The sequence below is a fragment of the Strongylocentrotus purpuratus genome, unplaced genomic scaffold (assembly GCF_000002235.5).
Source record: "Strongylocentrotus purpuratus isolate Spur 01 unplaced genomic scaffold, Spur_5.0 spur5_scaffold_1, whole genome shotgun sequence".
Taxonomy (NCBI): domain Eukaryota; kingdom Metazoa; phylum Echinodermata; class Echinoidea; order Camarodonta; family Strongylocentrotidae; genus Strongylocentrotus; species Strongylocentrotus purpuratus.
In genome coordinates this window covers 31,178,435-31,203,447 of record NW_022145594.1, presented here as the reverse complement: position 1 = coordinate 31,203,447, position 25,013 = coordinate 31,178,435, and the positions used below count along the sequence as shown (strand labels likewise).

At 42.0% G+C, this 25,013-nt stretch overlaps 1 pseudogene; it reads right to left on the bottom strand.

Annotated features, from left to right (window-relative positions):
* Positions 1–6,439: 6,439 nt before the first annotated feature.
* LOC591522 lies at positions 6,440–9,359 on the bottom strand (annotated as a pseudogene).
* Positions 9,360–25,013: the final 15,654 nt, after the last annotated feature.

The window sequence follows — 25,013 nt, the reverse complement described above, 5'->3', positions numbered from 1 at the left end:
GGAGAGAGAGGTGAGGGTGCATGGAGTGTAGATGGAGGCAGGAAACAGAAGAAAGAGCATTAGGGAGGAAAGGAAGAGAGAAGAGACGGAGGGAGGAAGGGAGAAAGAGAGAGTTGAGGGTGCATGGGAGTGGAGGATAAAGGGAGGGAAGGGAGAAAGAGAGATGAGGGTAAATGGGAGTGGAGGATAAAGGGAGTGAAGGGAGAGAGAGATGAGGGTACATGGGAGTGGACGATAAAGGGAGGGAAGGGAGAGAGAGATGAGGGTGCATGGGAGTTGAGGATAAAGGGAGAGAGAGATGAGGGTACCTGGGAGTGGAGGATAAAGGGAGGGAAGGGAGAGAGAGATGAGGGTACATGGGAGTGGAGGATAAAGGGAGGGAAGGGAGAGAGAGATGAGGGTACATGGGAGTGGAGGATAGAGGGAGGGATGGAGAGAGAGAGAGAGTTGAGGATGCATGGGAGGGGGAGATGGAGGCAGGAAAGAGAGAAGAGACGGAGGGAGGAGAGGATAAAGCGAGAGAGAGTTAAGGGTGCATGGAAATAGAGGAAGGGAAGGGAGTGACAGAGATGAGGATGCATGGGAATTGAGGATAGAGGGAGGAAGGGAGAGAGAGATGAGGGTGCATGGGAGTGGAGGATAGAGGGAGGGATGGAGAGAGAGAGTTGAGGATGCATGGGAGGGGGAGATGGAGGCAGGAAACAGAAGAAAGAGCATGAGGGAGGAAAGGGAGAAGAGACGGAGGGAGGAGAGGATAAAGCGAGAGAGAGTTAAGGGTGCATGGAAATAGAGGAAGGGAAGAGAGTGAGAGAGATGAGGGTGCATGGGAGGGGGAGATGGAGGCAGGAAACAGAAGAAAGAGCATGAGGGTGGAAAGGGAGAGAGAGAGGTGAGGGTGCATGGGAGTGAACGATAAAGGGAGGGAAGGGAGAGAGAGATGAGGGTACATGGGAGTGGAGGATAAAGGGAGGGAAGGGAGAGAGATGAGGGTACATGGGAGTGGAGGATAGAGGGAGGGATGGAGAGAGAGAGTTGAGGGTGCATGGGAGGGGGAGATGGAGGCAGGAAAGAGAGAAGAGACGGAGGGAGGAGAGGATAAAGCGAGAGAGAGTTAAGGGTGCATGGAAATAGAGGAAGGGAAGGGAGTGAGAGAGATGAGGATTCATGGGAATTGAAGATAGAGGGAGGAAGGGAGAGGGAGATGAGGGTGCATGGGAGTGGAGGATAAAGGGAGGGAAGGGAGAGAGATGAGGGTACATGGGAGTGGAGGATAGAGGGAGGGATGGAGAGAGAGAGTTGAGGGTGCATGGGAGGGGGAGATGGAGGCAGGAAACAGAAGAAAGAGCATGATGGAGGAAATGGAGAAAGAGAGAGTTGAGGGTGCATGGGAGTGGAGGATAGAGGGAGGGAAGGGAGAGAAAGAGCATGAGGGTGGAAAGGGAGAAGAGACGAAGAGACGAAGGGAGAAAGAGAGAGTTGAGGGTGCATGGGAGTGGAGGATAGAGGGAGGGAAGAAAGAGAAAGAGCATGAGGGTGGAAAGGGAGAGAGAGAGGTGAGGGTGCATGGGAGTGGAGATGGAGGCAGGAAACAGAAGAAAGGGCATGAGGGAGGAAAGGGAGAAGAGACGGAGGGAGGAAGGGAGAAAGAGAGAGTTGAGGGTGCATGGGAGTGGAGGATAGAGAGAGGGAAGGGAGAGAAAGAACATGAGAGTGGAAAGGGAGAGAGAGGTGAGGGTGCATGGGAGTGGAGATGGAGGCAGGAAACAGAAGAAAGAGCATGAGGGAGGAAAGGGAGTAGAGACTGAGGGAGGAAGAGAGAAAGAGAGAGTTGAGGGTGCATGGGAGTGGAGGATAGAGGGAGGGAAGGGAGAGAAAGAACATGAGAGTGGAAAGGGAGAGAGAGAGCTGAGGGTGATGGAAGTTGTGATGGAGGCAGGAAACAGAAGAAAGAGCATTAGGGAGGAAAGGAAGAGAGAAGAGACGGAGGGAGGAAGGGAGAAAGAGAGAGTTGAGGGTGCATGGGAGTGGAGGATAAAGGGAGGGAAGGGAGAGAGAGGTGAGGGTGCATGGGAGTGGAGGATAAAGGGAGGGATGGGAGAGAGAGAGATGAGGGTACATGGGAGTGGAGGATAAAGGGAGTGAAGGGAGAGAGAGATGAGGGTACATGGGAGTGGACGATAAAGGGAGGGAAGGGAGAGAGAGATGAGGGTGCATGGGAGTGGGGGATAAAGGGAGAGAGAGATGAGGGTACCTGGGAGTGGAGGATAAAGGGAGGGAAGGGAGAGAGAGATGAGGGTACATGGGAGTGGAGGATAAAGGGAGGGAAGGGAGAGAGAGATGAGGGTACATGGGAGTGGAGGATAGAGGGAGGGATGGAGAGAGAGAGAGAGTTGAGGATGCATGGGAGGGGGAGATGGAGGCAGGAAAGAGAGAAGAGACGGAGGGAGGAGAGGATAAAGCGAGAGAGAGTTAAGGGTGCATGGAAATAGAGGAAGGGAAGGGAGTGAGAGAGATGAGGATGCATGGGAATTGAGGATAGAGGGAGGAAGGGAGAGAGAGATGAGGGTGCTTGGGAGTGGAGGATAGAGGGAGGGATGGAGAGAGAGAGTTGAGGGTGCATGGGAGGGGGAGATGGAGGCAGGAAACAGAAGAAAGAGCATGAGGGAGGAAAGGGAGAAGAGACGGAGGGAGGAGAGGATAAAGCGAGAGAGAGTTAAGGGTGCATGGAAATAGAGGAAGGGAAGAGAGTGAGAGAGATGAGGATTCATGGGAATGGAGGATAGAGGGAGGAAGGGAGAGAGAGATGAGGGCGCATTGGAGTGGAGGATAGAGGGAGGGATGGAGAGAGAGATAGTTGAGGGTGCATGGGAGGGGGAGATGGAGGCAGGAAACAGAAGAAAGAGCATGAGGGAGGAAAGGGAGAAAGAGAGAGTTGAGGGTGCATGGGAGTGGAGGATAGAGGGAGGGAAGGGAGAGAAAGAGCATGAGGGTGGAAAGGGAGAAGAGACGAAGGGAGGAAGAGAGAGAGAGTTGAGGGTGCATGGGAGTGGAGGATAGCGGGAGGGAAGGGAGAGAAAGAGCATTAGGGTGGAAAGGGAGAGAGAGAGGTGAGGGTGCATGGGGGTGGAGATGGAGGCAGGAAACAGAAGAAAGGGCATGAGGGAGGAAAGGGAGAAGAGACGGAGGGAGGAAGGGAGAAAGAGAGAGTTGAGGGTGCATGGGAGTGGAGGATAGAGGGAGGGAAGAGAGAGAAAGAGCATGAGGGTGGAAAGGGAGAGAGAGAGGTGAGGGTGCATGGGAGTGGAGATGGAGGCAGGAAACAGAAGAAAGGGCATGAGGGGGGAAAGGGAGAAGAGACGAAGGGAGGAAGGGAGAAAGAGAGAGTTGAGGGTGCATGGGAGTGGAGGATAGAGGGAGGGAAGGGAGAGAAAGAGCATGAGGGTGGAAAGGGAGAGAGAGAGCTGAGGGTGATGGGAGTTGTGATGGAGGCAGGAAAGAGAAGAAAGAGCATGAGGGAGGAAAGGAAGAGAGAAGAGACGGAGTGAGGGAAGGGTCAAGGGAGGGAGGAAGGTAGAGAGGTGAGGGTGCATGGGAATGGAGGAAAGAGGGAGGGAGGGAGGGAGGGAGGGAAGGGATCAACGGAGGAAGGACAAGAGAGATGAGGGTGGGATGTATACTAGGGAAAGGGGGGGGGGTAACGGTCTACAGTGAACAACATAAAGGAGATATGTATAGCATGGTTTGGATGAAGAGCTGGATGGCCAATAATAATGTACAAGTATGTGGGAGGAAGGGGAGAAAGCATTTGAGAGGGGACTTTAGAGATGTTGAGCCGGATAGCTAAATGGAAAAGGTATAAGTTTGAGAAAGAGATTTAGAGCATGAGAGAGGTAGAGATATAGATCAAGATGGATAGCCAAACAGGGAAAGAAACATGAGAAATAGAGCAAGCAAGAGAGGAGAGAATGGAGAGATTTAGAGTATGAGAGAGGGAGAGATATAGATCAAGATGGATAGAGATTGAGAGCCAAACAGGGAAAGAAACATGAGAAATAGAGCAAGCAAGAGAGGAGAGAAAGGAGAGATTTAGAGTATGAGAGAGGGAGAGATATAGATCAAGATTGATAGCCAAACAGGGAAAGAAACATGAGAAATAGAGCAAGCAAGAGAGGAGAGAAAGGAAAGATTTAGAGTATGAGAGAGGTAGAGATATAGATCAAGATTGATAGCCAAACAGGGAAAGAAACATGAGAAATAGAGCAAGCAAGAGAGGAGAGAAAGGAAAGATTTAGAGCATGAGAGAGGGAGAGATATAGATCAAGATGGATAGAGATGGAGAGCCAAACAGGGAAAGAAACATGAGAAATAGAGCAAGCAAGAGAGGAGAGAAAGAAGAGATTTAGAGCATGAGAGAGGGAGAGATATAGATCAAGATGGATAGAGATGGAGAGCCAAACAGGGAAAGAAACATGAGAAATAGAGCAAGCAAGAGAGGAGAGAAAGGAAAGATTTAGAGTATGTTAGAGGGTTTTTTTTTTTGGGGGGGGGGTAGGTACATTCAGTGGTAGTGAAGTGGAAGATATGACGTGGCAGAGAGCAGGCAATTTGTTAATGACGTCGAGTGCTATTAACATTAAACCAAATAAGCAAAAAGCAAAATTGAGAGAAAGAGAACCTATCTGAACATAAATACCTATCTGGTAGTTTGCAGCATATTTCAATATACATGTTTATGCAATGATCGGATATATATTATATATCGCTCTTCCAACAGTGGTAGAGCATGTATAGAGCTTGACGCATTTTCATACATATTGATTTAGAATAATTATGTCGTACACTGCGAGATAAATGTATGTATCTATTTTCCAAGCTATATTACATTTACAGACAACTCCAAATGCGATATCGGCAGATCTACTTGCTTAATAACCCACATAGGCCTGTAGTATTTGTTTTATGATATCAAGAATCACTGTTTTATGGCTGTTACTTCATGATCCAGAAGTTATTACTAGTACTATTATTATCATCACCAAGGCTCAAAATACACGGGGGCGGTGGGCGATTCGCCCCCATGAGCTTCACAATCGCCTCCGTCAGATTGCTCACGGGGGCGATTGCAAAATTTAAAAAAATCGCCCTCGTGGAATTATAAAATAAAGATTATCTTTTCTGTTATAACTTTTACACAATATTGAGTTTCAACTTTCAAACCTTAAACCAATGAAATGGAACTATGGAAATATGAAAGAATTTAGGAGTATCTTGGGTACCACCAATTCAATGAAAATGTGTATTACTAAAAAAGAGCTCTCGTCAGTATTATAAGAGGCCCCGTGAGAAGGCTCACGGGGGCTCTATTTTGGAAGAGCCCCCGTGGACAAAAAATTGAGTTAAGCCCTGATCATCACTATCATTATTGTCGGGTCCAGCTATCCATTTTGAGAGCGTATAAACATGGACCATACCACATGGTATAAGTAAAGAGCTTGAAACTACCATTATTTCTCAGCTTAGTTTATTTTTGGGGAAAGTAGAATTCCCTCAACCAAGGACCAAATTTGTCACGGAGTGGCCTTTTCCGACTTAACCGGGAATATCCATTTCCATTATACAAAAATCAATAAGACTATAAATAGAGGATCAAGGAAAAACATACGCTAGTATGCATTTTCAGGAGGTAAAATATTTTGTTTCTTGTCGTTATTGTTCAATCTCAAAGTACCATACAATGATGAAGATGATCTTTTCATCTTTATTGATGTTTACCTTGTTAATGCATGTGAATAGTAAAAGTAAAGATAAATAGATTATAGCCACAGTGACGGATATGAAATATACGTTACTGTGGCTATAATCTAGTTATCTTTACTTTAACGATTTTACGAACATTAAACATAAAGAGTAATTTTCTGTTAAAACTTTTAATACTCAGTATCCTTCTTTATCATAATCTGTTTTAAGATGTATAATCTTTGAAGAGCATTTTCGAGCAGACTACATGTATCTGCTTATAATATCTCACGTTCTTTGTCCTTTTCCGTCATCTTTCCTTTATCCCCTCGCTCTCACCCCCTTTGTTTTTGCCATTCATGCACATCCCTCATGAATGGCATGGCATACCACCCCCCCCCCCCTCGTAGCTCCGCCACTGCTGAGAACGGCTGTTATAGGGAAAGTCCAAATCAAATCCCATGCGTTTGGGTGATCATGGTGATAGTTAGGGACAGGCTCGTATGATATTTGGAGCAAGCTTATCCATCTTAGTCTACCTCGTACTACACTTTCCGACGGAGTCTCTCGTGAACCAGTGGCTTAATTGATGTGAGGCACTTTCACCACATACCTTAGCTATGACTAAGCTACAGATTTGTTGTAGATCTTCCAACTTTGAAACGAGATCGTTCTTGTCAGCAGCAGAGGAGTTGTCTTCAAGCAAATGGATGACGTCATCGACGGCCTTAATTTGTCGCGGTCCTTTTGACATCAGAGCCCAGCCATGTGAGTGCGGACTTGACGTTGAGGGTGTCATCCTGTAGAAGATTCTTGGCGGTGATGCCTTCACGCTGGACATCATCCTCGGCTTGGAATCGCTCAGCATCCTTCATCATGCGTTCGATGTCGCCTTTGGACAGTCTCTTGTCATGAGAGATAGTGATCCCGTTGGTGCAGCCCGTCATCAAATCTTTAGCAGTGACGGTCAATAATTCATTGGCGTCAATGTCGAAAGTAACTTCGATCTGAGGGACGCCATGCGGAGCAGGAGGTATCCCGGACAACTCAAATTGGCCGAGGCGATTGTTGTCCTTGACCATAGCCCTCTCTCCTTCAAACACCTGTATAGAGACGCCTGGTTGGTTGTCCGAGTAGGTAGTGAATCTCTGGGATGCTCTGGTTGGCACCATGGTGTTCCTAGTATCAATGATACTTGTCATCGAGCCAGCCGCCGTCTCGATACCAAGAGACAGAGGAGCAACATCGAAACAGGCAAAAACTTTTATCTCGGACACAGTAACTGCGTGCAATGCGGCTCCGTGAGCTACAACTTCTTCAGGGTTAATGGACATGTTGAATTCCTTTCCGTCCAGGAATTCTTGAAGAAGCTTCTGGATCTTTGGGATTCGTGTCGATCCGCCAACAAGGATTACTGTATCTATCCTCTTCTTATCAATCTTTGCATTCAGCATTACTCTTTCTACCGGCTGCAAACACTTTTGAAAGAGATCTGAACACAGCTCCTCGAATTTTGTTCTGCTAATGCTAGTGTAAAAGTTATAAGGCCTTCGAAAAGATAGTAAACTTCGATACAGCAATGAGTGCTGCTTGATGCACGTTCCACTGCTTTACGAAGGCGGTGTAGTGCTATGCAGTTAGTCATCAAGTCTATCTTGTTCCTGCTCTTGAATTTCTCAACGAGATGGCTGACGAGTCTGCTATCGAAGTCCTCTCCGCCGAAATGTGCGTCTCCAGCCGTCGTCAGTACCTCGAATATCCCATCTTCAATGACAAGGAGTGAGACGTCGAGTTCACTTCTATCGAGATCGAAAACAAGAACATGCAGTTCACGACCGTCAGACTTCTCATCGAGACCGTAGGCGAGGGCGGCAGCGGTGGGCTTGTTGATGATCCTGAGGACGTTAAGGCCAGCGATCACCCTTGCCTCCTTGGTCGCCTGTCGCTGGGCATCGTTGAAGTAAGTAGGAACAGTTATGACGGCATCGGTGACCTTCTCGCCAAGGTAAGCTTCTGCTGTCTCCTTCAGCTTTGTCAGAACCATGGAGCTGACCTCTTCTGGAGACAGTGTCTTGGTTTCGCCAATGTGCTCTACCTGCAGCATCGGCTTGCCGTCCGTGTTGATGACGGTGAAGGGCCAGTGTTTCATGCCTGACTGTACAACCTCGTCATTGAACTGTCGCCCAATCAGACGCTTGGCATCGAAGATTGTACTCTTGGGATTCCTGAACAGATAGAGAAACAGGAAAATAGAATCACCTATCACATAGGCGGCTGGGCCTAACATACCATGTTCTGGTATTACTTTGGGCATATCACAATGTTTGTTAATAAGAAAACAATGGGCTTCTTCTACGATTTAGGGGTGCTCCCCAAGGACTGCCAGGAAGAGAAAGGGTTGGCGAAAATATCCCGATATTTATCGCAGAGAAGATATTTTAGGACCCCAAACCCGCACTCTTCATGTTGATGGTGGGGGTAGGGGGATAGGGGTATATATAGGGTGATCTGCGACAGGAACAAATTGTGGGGGAGGGGGAACTCCACCGGACCTCCTAAACTCGCTCATAAAGTTTGGGGTGGGAAAAATAATTATCATCCTGACATAGTTATCTCCCAGTTCGCTAAGTTGAGGAGGGGTAACAATGTCGGATTATAAATACTCGGTTCTCTCTCTCTCTCTCTAACCTCCTTCGGGGGTTCGCGACCGTCTGGATCCTGGATCTCCCTATAAAGACAAGTTTATATTCAAATGCTTCTTTCGTGGAACAATAGGGACTTTTAGATTTGCACGACGAGAACGTGGACTGCTATATACATGTGACATCCTTTTAAGGCAATGTGACGTCCTTAAAAAGCACTGGCAGAGCCCGGCAGTCAGTGTTTATTACGTCACATGTCTCTTAAAGGTACTATGTCCCATCTGCAGGCCCAAAAAATGAAAAGGTTAAATTCCAACGGCATTTGAGAGATAATACTAATTTAGAACTTCCCTAAAAATGGGGGGGGGGGGCTTGAAAATGTCTTTAAGTGGGAAAATAACGACTATTATGGGTTTTCTAATCGACTTAGGAGCTATAGAGCCAGTAAGTAATCGTCTGATTTTTCAGACCATCGTACCGAATGGTCGTATGTTTATGCTGCGCAAAGATTCAATCAGTTTTATTTTGGCCACTACAAGAAGTGGGTTATTGATGTAGATAAATGCTCATGTACCCTTTACAGCTCATTTTATGTACGTTATTACCAAAGATGAAAAAGGCCAGTCAGTCACTCAATAGTGTCTGACAGTGAAGTCTAGAAAGTAAACGGGCTTCCTTGCATAATTTGAATATTAGGACACTGCTATCGTTTCAATTTCACAGATAGGACATAAATGACATAATTTTATTCATAATTCCTGCTAAGTTATACAGAATTTGATGATGGCTGCAAAAGGGACATAGTATCTTTAAAAGGATGTCATATGTAGCAGTCCATGTTCTCGTCGTGCAAATCTAAAAATCCATAATGTCACACTTCATGAAACATGCACTAAATCTCAAATCACTTACTCTGACATCTGATCCTTGGCCTCCTCTCCAATCAGTATCTCCCTGTCTGTGAAAGCAACGCAACTGGGTGTGGTCCGGTTTGCGCATATTTTTTTTACACAACTGTTTAACCATTTTCGCGAAAAAATTCCAAGAAGTGCTCTGGTGAAAGAGTCTAAGTCGTCAGCGCACTTACAAGCACGTACACCCAGGGAAGGGAAGATGATAGAAAGGGGAAAACAAGGATAGTGGATAGGATGGAGAAGGGGAAAAAAGGAAATACATAAGGAAAGAGAAGAGGATAAGTCAAAGGAAGAACATAGAAATACATAATTGAAGAGCTAAGAGGATCATAGATCTAGACTATGGAAAAACAGGGAAATACATAAAGAAGGAGAAACTTAATCAGATTAAAACACAGAAATAGATGATCAACGAAGGAGAAGAGGATAGATTGAAGGAAAAACAAAGAAATACATAAAACAAAAGAGAAGAGGTTAGAATGAAGGCGAACAAAAGAAATACATAACGAAGGAGAACTGGGGGATATAGATTGAAGGAAAAACAAATATAACGAAGGAGAAAAAGAATAGATTGAAGGGGAAAAAAGAAATACATGACAAAAGAGAAGAGGATAGATTGAAGGAGAACACAGAAATACATAATGAAAGAGAAGAGATGATAGATTTAACCCGAAACAAATAACGAGTAAAACTATGTAGACCCTATACACATGTACAGCTCCAGCAATTATCCAACAAAATTGCGAAGGGTAATGCTAGACTCTGTCTCTAGTCGTTTGCACAGTATATTTGACTGAAGTGGCTATAAAACAGTTGTGTAAAAAAAAATATGCGCGTCCGGTTTCCATAGTCATTGGGAATGATCTCCACCGTCCCATTCTGGACTCCTACACAGGAACACGATGTACCCGAATCAATCCCAATCACTGGTGATTTTCCTGAAGCCATTGTATTTTATTTTATCTCGAGCTGCCTGGTACCTCAAATATCATCTTTGAAGATGTCCAAAATAAGCGCTACCTGCCGCAATAAATTCGGAAGCAATGATTGGTGTCAAAATATTTTCGGCAATTGATCAAAGCAACCAATAGGTAGAAGCGTGTGGCAGGTTGCACCCCCGCCCCCCCCCCCCCCCCCCCACTCCGAGAACGGACGGACCCCATGCGTGTTACCAAAATGTCCTTTTCGTAACAAAAGAAAAAGGTCGACCCGTATTGACTTTACACACCGGACTTTTGCTGAAAGGGGGGGGGGGGGGGTGCTGAAAAAGGCTCGTATAACAAAAGAAAAAGGTCGACCCGTATTGACTTTACACATCGGACTTTTGCTGAAAAGGGGGGGGGGGTCGCTTGGAACACGCATATGCGTACCCTAAATAACACTGAGTTGGGGGGGGGGGCCGGGGTTGCACCCCCTCCCCAAGCGCGTAGCCAGGATTTCATTTTAGGGGGGCGGTAGTGAGCAAGCGAAGTGCGCTCCCTAGGGGGTTGGGTGCAGGGCCTAGGAGGGGGGAGGTTCCCCTTCCTCCGCGCGTAGCGCGGAAGCTCTGACATTTCATTAGATCATTAAAGAAAGAAGACGATTCGATGTACAATTCTCGACTCTCAATCCTTCTTTGAATCAAGTTCCCCTTCCTCCGCGCGAAGCGCGGAAGCTTTGACGTTTCATTAGATTATTAAAGAAAGAAGACGATTCGATGTACCATTCTCGACTCTTAATCCTTAATGTTTTAATCAAATTCCCCCTTCCTCCGCGCGTAGCGCGGAAGCCCTGACGTTCATCAGATTATTAAAGAAGACGATTCGATGTACCATTCTCGACTCTTAATCCTTGTCTGAATTCATTTTCGCCCATTCCTGCGCGAAGCGCGGAAGCTTTCACATTTCATCACATTATTAGAGAGAGAAGACGATTCGTTGTATCGTGTCCTTGTCTGAATTCAGTTCCCCCCTACCGCTTTGACGTTTCAATAAATTATTACTTTTAATCCTTGTCTGTATTCATTTTCGCCCATTCCGCGCGAAGCGCCGAAGCTTTACTTTTCCATTAAATTATTAGAGAAGGAAGACGATTTGTTGTATCGTGTCCTTGTCTGAAGTCAGTTTCCCCCCTCCCGCGCGAAGCGCGGAAGCTTTGACGTTTTATTAAAATATTAATAAAAGAAGACGATTCGTTGTATCGTGTACTTTGACGTTTCATTTAATTATAACTCTTAATCCTAGTCCGAATTCAGTTGCCCCCCCCCCCCTCCCGCGCAAAGCGCGGAATCTTTGCCGTTTCACTAAATTATTAGAGAAAGAAGACGATTTGTTGTACTGTTTTCTATATTAACCTTAGTCTGAATTCAGTTTCCCCACATGATGTACGTATGGAACGTTCGTTCGCAAATCTTTGCATGCACAGCCCGAGTGGTGGGTATCATGTTATCTCCAGGCAGTGCTTGTCGCAATAGCTTCTCGAAAGGAATTGTATATACTACTGTTAGTGTTAACGGCCACTAATTAGGCCCATTAGTGACTATACAAAATATATGCTCTTCCTGGCTATTTGGGAATGTGTTTGCTTGCAACAGAAATGGAGAAACGCGAATTTTGTTGAAAATCATGTGATATCACGAACATTTTATAAATCACTTGTATGAAATTGAAAATAAGTCATGGTTGGATTTTATTTGGGGAGGCTAGCGCCCCCCCCCCCTCCCACCAGTACGCCAGTGACATAGGCCTACATCAGCTTTTCAATAAAACAAAAATAAGTTGTGACATAATAATCTTTCTCCAAAAATGAAAAATGTATTAGGAAATATCAGGAAATAAAATGAGTGAAAAAAATAAAAATAAAGTTACAATGACGTGAATTTTAAAAAGGGTGAACGGAAACAACATAACAACTAGTAAACTATCTTATAAGTCATACTAATGTCCGAAAATCTTTCTCCTTGTCTCCGATCTCATCACGAATTCGTCACAGAGTTCATCTATGTTTACACTGTCCAGGATTGTCTGATGTGCATTGCAGATTGCTACTTTTGCGCTTCGCGCTTAATATTTAGCTCGTTGCTTTTTGACGCAGGCGGCTGCGTCTTTGTATTTGGCGCACTGCATTTCTATGATGCTGTTGATTGAACAAATTGAATAAATTCATCAATTCCTGATGAAGCCGTATGAGCGAGAATTCAATTTATTCTTGTCTCATATACGGTTGTCTCATTTACTTCGTATATATGCATGTATTATGAAAATTAGATAGCAAAATGTGTATATTAATGGTCATCTTGCGAGTAATAACCATTAACTACTCTCATCGGGCTCTCATCATTAATTTTTCTCTTCATTTTTTTGTTGTTGATGGTGAATTATTGGGGGGGGGGGTGATTGTACAGGCCATCCCCCCCACCTGAAATATTGGGGGGATATATCCCCCCCCCCCATCCCCCCCGGGATCGACACCCATGTTCGGAAGTGTCTCGATGTATGGGTTATAAATTCCACAATATATTTCTACTTGGTGATAATTTGCAGAATCGTTTGCTCTGAATAATTTGATAATCGAAGCTTCAAGTAAATTCTGACAAAGCGACGATTTTTCTAATTGGCAAAATGTTCGTCATCTATTTGTCTGCAGCTCTTCTTTCGTATGACGTTGTGCACATTAACTGACAAATCGACGTTTATATCAACTTGTAATGAAATGTTCTTCCAATTCTAGAAGAGTGTAGTCTTCATGTTTAACCAATGTGTTCTGCGCCCGAAAGTTACTGACAAAATGAACAGCGTTTATAATTTTATGTGATAATAGCAAGCTTAATATGCCTATATGATTATTGTCCCTTGGCTAAAACTACATGTAGTAATTGTAGTGTAAAAGAAGACGGTGTGTTATACTGGTCTATGATAGAATTTATCCCGATATTTCAGTGTTTGTTTGAACGGATTTCCGATCGCGTGATTGTTTTTTTCTCATTGTAAACGTAGCACTTCCGATATGCTGGAATATTCTCGATTGAGACAGGAAAAAATAAAAACAGTTAGGATGTTCGAATTTCTGTGATATAGAGCGTAAAGTATATAGACATTATAGCACCTGGCAGTGCCCAAATCCCCAGCCTCGGGGGCATTGTAGCGGAGGAATAAGGGGGGGGGAAGAGAAAAAACACTGCATAGTATATCAAACAACCCTCGAAATCAACAACAGTAAACTAAATACTATTTAAACCCAAAAGGTGTTGAACATCATCCACATTACACAAAAGGTACTTTCTCAAGAAGGTAGTCTAATCAAATTGTAAACTCGTGAGCTGCCCCTACCAGTGGATTCTGTTTTCTATCCTCACTTTTGTAAAGGTCGTAAAGGTTACTTCAATTAACAATCGTCAGAATGCAGGGTTAAACATTCTTAAACATGCCTTTCAGGAAGTTATTTGCCCGTCAAATCTGCCAGCGGACTGAATTGTATTCCTACGAAAAGTTTCTAATACGATCGCAAAAGACTTAGGAACAAATTTATTAGCTTTGACCATCACCTAATGACATATTTTTGTTTTTAAGATTCATTTTTAATTCTTCCATTTTAAGATAACATAACATAGCAAAATATAATAACATGACAAATTAACATAACATTACATAAAAATCACAATTAGAAATGGAAGTTTATAGATTTTTAAGAAATAGAAAGAAAGGGGAAAAACCTCCTCCCTGCAACCCATGCCCTCATGCCGCTAACGAACCATGTACTTTTATTATATACTGAGAACCAGTGGCGTAGCGTGGGCTCAGTCATTTGGGGGGGGGGGGCAGCCTTTAGTCTACGAGATCTGTGCGTTTTAAACATTTTTTTTGTCACGACACCCTTTTAAGAATAAAAAATAGCTTTTTGTCATCCCGATCCCAAACCCATCACATAAAATTCTTTTTTTCACATTTCTCTGGCACTCGTTATTTGCCATATGCACACGAACGGGCATATTTGATTCTAAATTTTGGGAGCGAGCGAGCAAAGAAAATGATAATTTTTTAAATGGTAAATAATTATTTTGTAACCAACACACTAGATAAGACATATAATAATGTATGCGGGCACCTCACCGAGGAATGTACATGAATACAAAAACTCATATATCCGGTCCCCTCGATACATGAATATGAGGATATTCGGCCATCTCATTGCTTAGAATTATCCTGATGCTAAATGGTGCAAGCGAGTAAAGCGAATGAGTGTGGGAAACGTTATTTCTGTAGGAAAAATATAAGATATATTTGGGTACCTCGCTGTCAAATAGAAGGACATTCGGGCGCCTCGTTGCTCATATTATGTCGAGATGTATAGGCACTTGGCTGCCTTTATCATCCTGTTTCTAAACTTTGCGAGAGAGCGAAGGTAGTGAGGAAGAAAGACTCATTAACATCTTCAAAATGCTACTTCCCAGTGTAATTACAAACTGTAGATGTTTCTAATCTTCGGTTTTTATGAAATCGACTTTATTCCATCAACATTAAACAAGAAATATATAACATTTCTCCAGTGGCACTCCTAGATGTCTTGCAGCACCCTGGTTGAAATACGCTGTTCCAGATGGTCAACATTTGAGGGGGCACTCTCTTAAAAATAAAGAGTGAATATTCACTCTATTTTCACTTTCTTGGGAGTGACGTCCGTGATCACTTGTTTAGGAGTGAAAATCGATTGATTTTAGAGTGAAGAAAAGAAGAAAAGAGTGAATGTTCACTCTATTTTCACTCTATTTTCACTCTCCAGAGGAGTGACGTCCGTGATTTTGAAAATTCACTCTTTTTTGTTAAGAGAGCAGATTGACCTGGGCCCCGTCTTACAAAGAGTTACGATCGATCCAAATCAATCGCAAGTTTGCAATCTCCTATCTCTTCTGTACATAGTTACGATTGATATCAATCGCAAATAAGTTACGATTGATATCAATCGCAAATAAGTTACGATTGATATCAACTCTTTGTAAGACGGGGCCCAGGCCGGGAGGGGATTTACTCCTTGCCCCTTTAAAGTGGGAAAATGTTGCATTTTAAAGTGAAACGGACACAAGTACATACTCTCTCTGTCGCTTTTCCTGTATGTCTTCTATCTTTCACTCCATTTCGTTTTCTTCTCTTCTGTACACTACATCAAGGGTAAAGATCTGATCATTCAAAAGCATTTTCGATAATTTGACTTAAAATTGGTAATATCATTCACCAATGCCAGCACTATAGCACAAAAGAAATACACTCATGCAAAGAGTTTAATGAGAATCCCTATAGGGGGTAGCCTACTCCAAACCGAAGATCCAGAAGTAATAAAGATACCCCAACAAAGGAGGGAAACAATTTGTCATTGACTGGAGAAGCAGGGAAGGGGGACCTTTGCACCACACAATTCCTATTTAATTAACAACATTTTATACCATTCCAATTTACAACATAATGAAGAATATAATAACAAGGAAAGATTGCACATAAAAACTGGCAGACCAGATGTGAAGGAAATGATTAAGATTGTGACCAATGACCAACTCGCAGCCACTCGATTACAACAAATATGTCTTTGATCTCAGCTATTCAACTCATTTTTAGCTATAACCGCCGGGCATGGCGAATTCAGCCATAATTGTGTCACAAAAACAGAAAATATTCAAGGTTTTAATAGAAAGGAGGAAGTAATAATACATCAGTTGAAACTAGGGAAGTGCAAATTAAATTATGATCAGCACATTATTAATCAACATGAAGATGGACTATGTATCCATTGTAAGGTTTCAGAAACTATAGAGCATTTTTTTTTTACTACAATGCAAGAAATATAAAAGAGTAAGAAGGATAATGCAAAGACGATTGAAATGTAATACGTTAGATTTAGTAAAATTATTAGGGAATTTATCGGATTTTAGAGTCCTCTTAGATTATATGCAAGATACAAACAGATTTGGAATTTTTGTATAGATATAGTGCGCTTTCCTCTGTGAGTATAATGATTGAAATGTTTGATTATCATATTAAAATCATAAGGATGACATCCTTATGATTAAAATACACGACTAATGGTGAAGAGAAATTAAATGTAATTAATCTTTCACAGTAGCACTTCGCTGAGACAGGTGAGCCAACTCTTAACTCGAAAACAGAAGTCTGGAAAGACAGACCCCCCATCCGGCAGTAAAAGTGAGCCATGAGATCCAGTTCGAAAAGATGAACATGCACCAAAGAAGGAACGCCGTGGCGCAGATAATCTGTCAAGATTGAAGAGCGCCATCTAAACGCCAATAACAACAACAACCATACATAAATTGGTAGCGATATACTTCTTTATTGCTTGCAGCGAGGAGCCATTGCGGTCCTTCAACTCGGTGATTGCTGTAGGCGTTGTGGCGTGCGCCTGTAATCCAGCTAAAAAGTGGAAGTTACAAACTGATTCAGCCGAGGACGCAGGTTCGAAACTGAGTCACGTCTTTCGGATGGTGACGTTTAAAGGTCGGTCCCAGACGTAAATAATCATATCTGATTGATACACGTCTGTAAAAACCCAATACACACACACACACACATACAATTTTAGGGGATATCCCATGAGGTAATTGTAAGAGCGCGCGCGCCCGCACGATAGGGCGTTGGCCGTGGCCATCATAGACAAATACAGTAGTGGCATTACGGTGCGTAACGATCCCAATGTCGCAGTTATTGCGTCGTATTCTCAGCTAATTTCTCACTATTGACGTATAATCTTGATTGCCATCATCCATGCAAGCTACCAAGGCTGTAGACAGAAATGACACTTGCGTAAATAGGAAACCACCTAATTCGCTCCGATCCAATCCGCACAGACACAGTACGATTTCCTTCTTCCCGCTGCATCGGCCACCATGCCACTCCACAGACGCTAGCCTAGTAGCGCTAAACACGCTTGTGTATGTGGATATCGGATGAACGAGTTGGTTTCCAAAACCACAATACAGTCACCAGGACAGAATATAACCATCTGGTAAGTATGGGGATATCTTTCTTATAACTAACATTTGTCAACCTTAAAGGCAATTTGCTCTTTATTGTTGACCCATTCTCGTACAGTGTTAGGAAAATTCATGCAAAAAAATATATTCAAAAAATTGACTTGAAAACACATCAGACAATTAGTCTAAACCGAGTCAGGAGCAAATTTGAAGAAATGATATTTTTAAATGTTGTAAAACCAAAGATATAAGAAGAAAACTGACCAAGTATCTGTACTAAAAATCGTACATGTAAAATTGGTCGTATAGTCTACATTCGACAGCTGAAAATGACGCGCACGGTTGCATTACGTGCGTTCTCGAATCCAAAATCATACCTCACACACACACTCTCGCCATACCGCGAATGGTCCGTCATGGGGAGCTAGCCGGCTGAAAGTTTGCAGCGATACCAACGCAGCTTCGGAGCTCCGCAGAGCGCCATTTTAGCGGGACTCGGAAAGGTTCGCGATGGGAAGGCAGCGGCCTAGCTTTTTGCCCAAACAACGGTAGATCGGCTGCTGGCAAAATGAAAATAACTACGATCGAGAACATCGTCGGTTTCTTAACTTTTCAGTGAGATAATTCTGAATTCTAATTGAGACTATATAATAAATTAAATCGACAAAGAAACTTCGGTAGAACTCTTATAACTATACAAAAGCTTGTTTATTTCTTCATTTGACATTTTGTTTTCGACCATTTTTTCGTGCGCGAGTCAATGCAAACTATGTATTACCAAACTTTCAACACGCAAGGAACGGGGAACACTCGCGGACCTCGTATCAAATTCGTTGCAAAAAAAAAATACAAGGGTGATTTTGAAGCAGTAAAGAATATTGGCGCTGCAATGCGCAGAAATATACTTGAAAGAAACTTAAAAAATCATACCTGAATTTTCAGAAAATCGTATTTGTATTAGTGTACCTAGATGTGACTCGTTTATAACTCAGATTTTATGAAGATTTGTCGGGGAAAAAATGTCAATTTTTTCCGTTTGGTGGTCATTTCTAGGCTAATATTTAAAAAGTTACTTCAGTAATGGTCCCGATGTTTCTCTTATCATACTCGCATGTTATTTCTACATAGATTAAACATAGGATGGTTAAGGGTAAGACCGGATAACATTATAAAAAAGATATATCCTTCCACCCTCCCATATCCAAGTTTTGGGCTGATTATTGCCGACCCACCGCAGCAAGGCCATTCAGATTTTCGTACGGGCGCAAAGCGCCCTCTAGTGCCCCATGAATGTGCCTACTGACAGTGTCACTCGTAATTTGTTCGGGTATTTTATTTTACTAGGGAGGCCAATGCCCGGGCATAAGGCTTCTACGCCTACGATTTGTGCGCTCGTCGTCCAAGTCAGAATATTACCAGAAGAAAAAAATAAAGAAAAAAAATATCTATGGAATAACATATATAACAAAAATACAATTGTACACTCCACAACATACCTATAAACACGGATCTGTAACGGTCTTTCACCATTTGTTGACGATCTTGCATATTTTGACGTATTTGAATCTAATAATTGGGCTAGCAGACGAAAATAACGTGCGCACAAGAGAAACTAGAGGGGTCCTAGAGGGCGCGGAGGTTAGCTCACTAAAATCCTTCTCAATGACTGAAGGTAGAGCCTAAAAATATTGAATCAATCTAATATCAAAGAACTTTTGATAGAGATTAACATATCAGATGTGCACAAATGTCACGTTTAACAACTAGAAAATATAAAGGAAATGAAATGAAAGAAACCTTTAGTCATTGGTGAGAAAAATCTCGGAGGTTATTCTTCATTCAGAGTCAACAGGGGTGAGTAGCATCAACTGAAAGAGGAGACTCTAAGCTTTCCAAATATGTATCATTCATTAATTGTGGTTGTGATTAAGTTATGATAAAACATCGATACTTCTCGGTTTCGTTTTTTCTGGGACGCACTGTATAGCAGTCCACGTTCTCGTCGTGCAAATCTAAAAGTCCCTATTGTTCCACGAAAGAAGCATTTGAATATAAACTTGTCTTCATAGGGAGATCCAGGACCCAAACGGTCGCGAACCCCCGAAGGAGGTTAGAGAGAGAGAGAGAGAGAGAACCGAGTATTTATAATCCGACATTGTTACCCCTCCTCAACTTTGGGAGATAACTATGTCAGGATGATAATTATTTTTCCCACCCCAAACTTTATGAGCGAGTTTAGGAGGTCCGGTGGAGTTCCCCCTCCCCCACAATTTGTTCCTGTCGCAGATCACCCTATATACCCCTATCCCCTACCCCCACCATCAACATGAAGAGTGCGGGTTTGGGGTCCTAAAATATCTTCTCTGCGATAAATATCGGGATATTTTCGCCAACCCTTTCTCTTCCTGGCAGTCCTTGGGGAGCACCCCTAAATCGTAGAAGAAGCCCATTGTTGTCATATGAAAGGGCAGAAACTCAACTTTCTAGAAATGTGAATTTTTCTTCGAAATTCAGATACCGCCCGCCAAATGTCTTTTTGGTTTCCTTCCTTCAAATTGCTTTTAATCACTCATGCGTGAAATATGCATCATGTGAGTAGCATCAACTGAAAGAGGAGAATCTAAGCTTTCCAAATATGTATCATTCATTAATTATGGTTGTGATTAAGTTATGATAAAACATCGATACTTCTCGGTTTCGTTTTTTCTGGGACGCACTGTATACATGTGACATCCTTTTAAGGCAATGTGACGTCCTTTAAAAGCACTGGCAGAGCCCGGCAGTCAGTGTTTATTACGTCACATGTCTCTTAAAGGTACTATGTCCCATCTGCAGGCCCAAAAAATGAAAAGGTTAAATTCCAACGGCATTTGAGAGATAATACTAATTTAGAACTTCCCTAAAAATGGGGGGGGGGGGGGGGGGGGGGGGCTTGAAAATGTCTTTAAGTGGGAAAATAACGACTATTATTAGTTTTCTAATCGACTTAGGAGCTATAGAGCCAGTAAGTAATCGTCTGATTTTTCAGACCATTGTACCGAATGGTCGTACGTTTATGCTGCGCAAAGATTCAATCAGTTTTATTTTGGCCACTACAAGAAGTGGGTTATTGATGTAGATAAATGCTCATGTACCCTTTACAGCTCATTTTATGTACGTTATGACCAAAGATGAAAAAGGCCAGTCAGTCACTCAATAGTGTCTGACAGTGAAGTCTAGAAAGTAAACGGGCTTCCTTGCATAATTTGAATATTAGGACACTGCTATCGTTTCAATTTCACAGATAGGACATAAATGACATAATTTTATTCATAATTCCTGCAAAGTTATACAGAATTTGATGTTGGCTGCAAAAGGGACATAGTATCTTTAAAAGGATGTCTCAAGTCATGTAGCAGTCCATGTTCTCGTCGTGCAAATCTAAAAATCCATAATGTCACACTTCATGAAACATGCACTAAATCTCAAATCACTTACTCTGACATCTGATCCTTGGCCTCCTCTCCAATCAGTATCTCCCTGTCTGTGAAAGCCACGCAACTGGGTGTGGCGCGGTTTGCGCATATTTTTTTTACACAACTGTTTAACCATTTTCGCGAAAAAATTCCAAGAAGTGCTCTGGTGAAAGAGTCTAAGTCGTCAGCGCACTTACAAGCACGTACACCCAGGGAAGGGAAGATGATAGAAAGGGGAAACAAGGATAGTGGATAGGATATGGAGAAGGGGAAAAAAGGAAATACATAAGGAAAGAGAAGAGGATAAGTCAAAGGAAGAACATAGAAATACATAATTGAAGAGCTAAGAGGATCATAGATCTAGACTATGGAAAAACAGGGAAATACATAAAGAAGGAGAAACTTAATCAGATTAAAACACAGAAATAGATGATCGACGAAGGAGAAGAGGATAGATTGAAGGAAAAACAAAGAAATACATAAAACAAAAGAGAAGAGGTTAGAATGAAGGCGAACAAAAGAAATACATAACGAAGGAGAACTGGGGGATATAGATTGAAGGAAAAACAAATATAACCAAGGAGAAAAAGGATAGATTGAAGGGGAAAAAAGAAATACATGACAAAAGAGAAGAGGATAGATTGAAGGAGAACACAGAAATACATAATGAAAGAGAAGAGAGGATAGATTTAACCCGAAACAAATAACGAGTAAAACTATGTAGACCCTATACACATGTACAGCTCCAGCGATTATCCAACACAATTGCGAAGGGTAATGCTAGACTCTGTCTCTAGTCGTTTGCACAGTATATTTGACTGAAGTGGCTAAACAGTTGTGTAAAAAAAAATATGCGCGTCCGGCGGTTTCCATAGTCATTGGGAATGATCTCCACCGTCCCATTCTGGAAGACTCCTACACAGGAACACGATGTACCCGAATCAATCCCAATCACTGGTAATTTTCCTGAAGCCATTGTATTTTATTTTATCTCGAGCTGCCTGGTACCTAAAATATCAACTTTGAAGATGTCCAAAATAAGCGCTACCTGCCGCAATAAATTCGGAAGTGTCTTGATGTATGGGTTATAAATTCCACAATATATTTCTACTTGGTGATAATTTGCAGAATCGTTTGCTCTGAATAATTTGATAATCGAAGCTTCAAGTAAACTTTGACAAAGCGACGATTTTTTTTTTTAAATGGCAAATGTTCGTCATCTATTTGTCTGCAGCTCTTCTTTCGTATGACGTTGTGCACATTAACTGACAAATCGACGTTTATATCAACTTGTAATGAAATATTCTTCCAATTATAGAAGAGTATAGTCCTCATGTTTAACCAATGTGTTCTGCGTCTGAAAATTACTGACAAAATGAACAGCGTTTACAATTGTATTTCATATAGCGAGCTGAATAGGCATAATATATCATTGACCCTTGGCTAGACTACATGTATTAATTGTTGTGTAAAAGTACAATGTGTGTTGTGTAGTGGTCTATGATTGAATTCATCCCGATATATCATTGTCCGTTTGAGCGGATTTTCGATCTTATTTTAAACATGTCACTTCCGATATACTGGAATATTCTCGATTGAAACAGGAAAAATAAAAACAATTAGGATATTCAAATTCCTGCGATGTAGAGCGTAAAGTACATGTATATAGACAGTATAGCACCTGGCACCTCCCCCAAACCCCCAGCCTCGGGGGGGGGGGGGGGGGGGGGGGGGGGGGTGGTAGCGGAGGGAGTAAGGGAGTGGGGGGGGGAACACTGCATAGTATATCAAACAACCCTTGACATCAACAACAGTAAACTAAAGAGTACTATTTAAACCCAAAAGGTGTTGAACATCACCCGCATTACACAAAAAGTACTTTCTCAAGAAGGTAGTCTAATTGAATTGTAAACTCGTGAGCTGCCCCTTCCAGTGTATTCTGCTTTCTATCCTCACTATTGTAAAGGCCGTAAAGGCTAATTCAATTAATAATCGTCAGAATGCAGGGTTAAACATTCTTGAACATGCCTTTCAGGAAGCATTTTGACTGTCAAATCAACCAGCAGAGATAAAGACGGTCTGAATTGTATTCCTACTAAAGTTTTCAATACGATCACGAATGGCTTAAGAACAATTTTATTAACCATGGCCTTGACATAATTTTATTTTGAAGATTTATTTTCATTACTTCATTTTCAAGATAAGATAACATAACATAACAAGATAATAACATGACAAAGTAACATACCATTACATAACAATGACAATCGTAAAGGGAAGTTTATATATTTTTTTAATAAAAAGGGGGAAAACCTCCTCCCTGCAATCCCCCCCCCCCCCCACCATGCCCCCACGCCGCTAACGAACCATGTAATGTTATTATATACTGAGAACTAGTGGCGTAGTCTAGGCTCAGTCATGGGGGGAGCAGTCTTTAGTCTACGATATCAGTGTTTTTTAAAACATTTTTTTGGGTCACGGCACCCTTTTAAGAATTAAAAATAGCTTTTCGCCATGCCAATCCCAAACCCATCACAAAACGTTCTTTTTACATTTCTCTGGCACTCGTCATTGCCATATGCACGCGTACGGGCATTGACTCAAAACTTTGCGAGTGAGCGAGCGAAGAAAATGAGAATTTTAAAAATGGTAAATAATTATTTAGTAATCAACACACTAGATAAGATATATAATAATGCATGCGGGCACCTCGCCGAGAAATATACGTGAATACAAAAACTCATATATTCGGTCCTCTCCATACATGAATATGAGGATATTCAGCCATCTCATTGCCTAGAATTATCCTGATGCTAAATGGTGCAAGTGCGTAAAGCGAATGATGTGGGGAAACGTTATTTCGGTAGGAAAAATATAAGATATATTTGGGTACCTCGCTGTCAAATAGAAGGACATTCGGGCTCAGACCTCGTTGCCCACATGTCGAGATGTATAGGCACTTGGTTGCCTTAGATCATCATGTTTCTAAACTTTGCGAGCGAGCGAAGGGAGTGAGGAAGAAAGACTCATTAACATCTTCAAAATGCTTCTTCCCAGTGTAATTAAAAACTGTAGATGTTTCTAATCTTCGGTTTTTATGAAATCGACTTTATTCCATCAACATTAAACAAGAAATATATAACATTTCTCCAGTGGCACCCCTATATGTCTTGCAGCACCCTGGTTGAAATACGCTGTTCCAGATGGTCAACATTTGAGGGGGCAGATTGACCTGGGCCCCGTCTTACAAAGAGTTACGATCGATCCAAATCAATCGTAAGTCCTCCAATCAATCGCAAGTTTGCAATCTCCTATCTCTTATGTACATAGTTACGATTGATATCAATCGCAAATAAGTTACGATTGATATCAACTCTTTGTAAGACGGGGCCCAGGCCGGGAGGGGATTTACTCCTTGCCCCTTTAGAGTGGGAAAATGTTGCATTTTAAAGTGAAACGGACACAAGTACATACTCTCTTTGTCTCTTTTCCTGTATGTCTTCTATCTTTCACTCCAATTTCCATTTCGTTTTCTTCTCTGCTGTACACTACATCAAGGATACAGATCTGAACATTCAAAAACATTTTCGATAATTTGACTAAAAATTGGTAATACTAGGGAGATGTGAGTTTTTACTGCTAAAATCTACCTAAAAAATCATTCACAAATGCTAGCATTAACACAAAGAGTTAAATGAGAATCCTTATAGGGGTAGCCTACTCTAAATGAGTAATAAAGATACCCCAACAAAGGAGGGAAACAATTTGTCATTGACTGGAGAAGCAGGGAAGGGGGACCTTTGCACCACACAATTCCTATTTAATTAACAACATTTTATACCATTCCAATTTACAACATAATGAAGAATATAATAACAAGGAAAGATTGCACATAAAAACTGGCAGACCAGATGTGAAGGAAATGATTAAGATTGTGACCAATGACCATAACTCGAAGCCACTCGATTACAACAAATATGTCTTTGATCTCAGCTATTCAACTCATTTTAGCTATAACCGCATATTGGCATGGCGAATTCAGCCATATGTCACAAAAACAGAAAATATCCAAGGTTTTAATAGAAAGGAGGAAGTAATAATACATCAGTTGAAACTAGGGAAATACAAATTCAATTATGATCAGCACATTATTAATCAACCATGAAGATGGACCATGTATCCATTGTAAGGTTTCAGAAGCTATAGAGCATTTTTTTTACTACAATGCAAGAAATATAAAAGAGTAAGAAGGATAATGCAAAGACGATTGAAATGTAATACGTTAGATTTAGTAAAATTATTAGGGAATTTA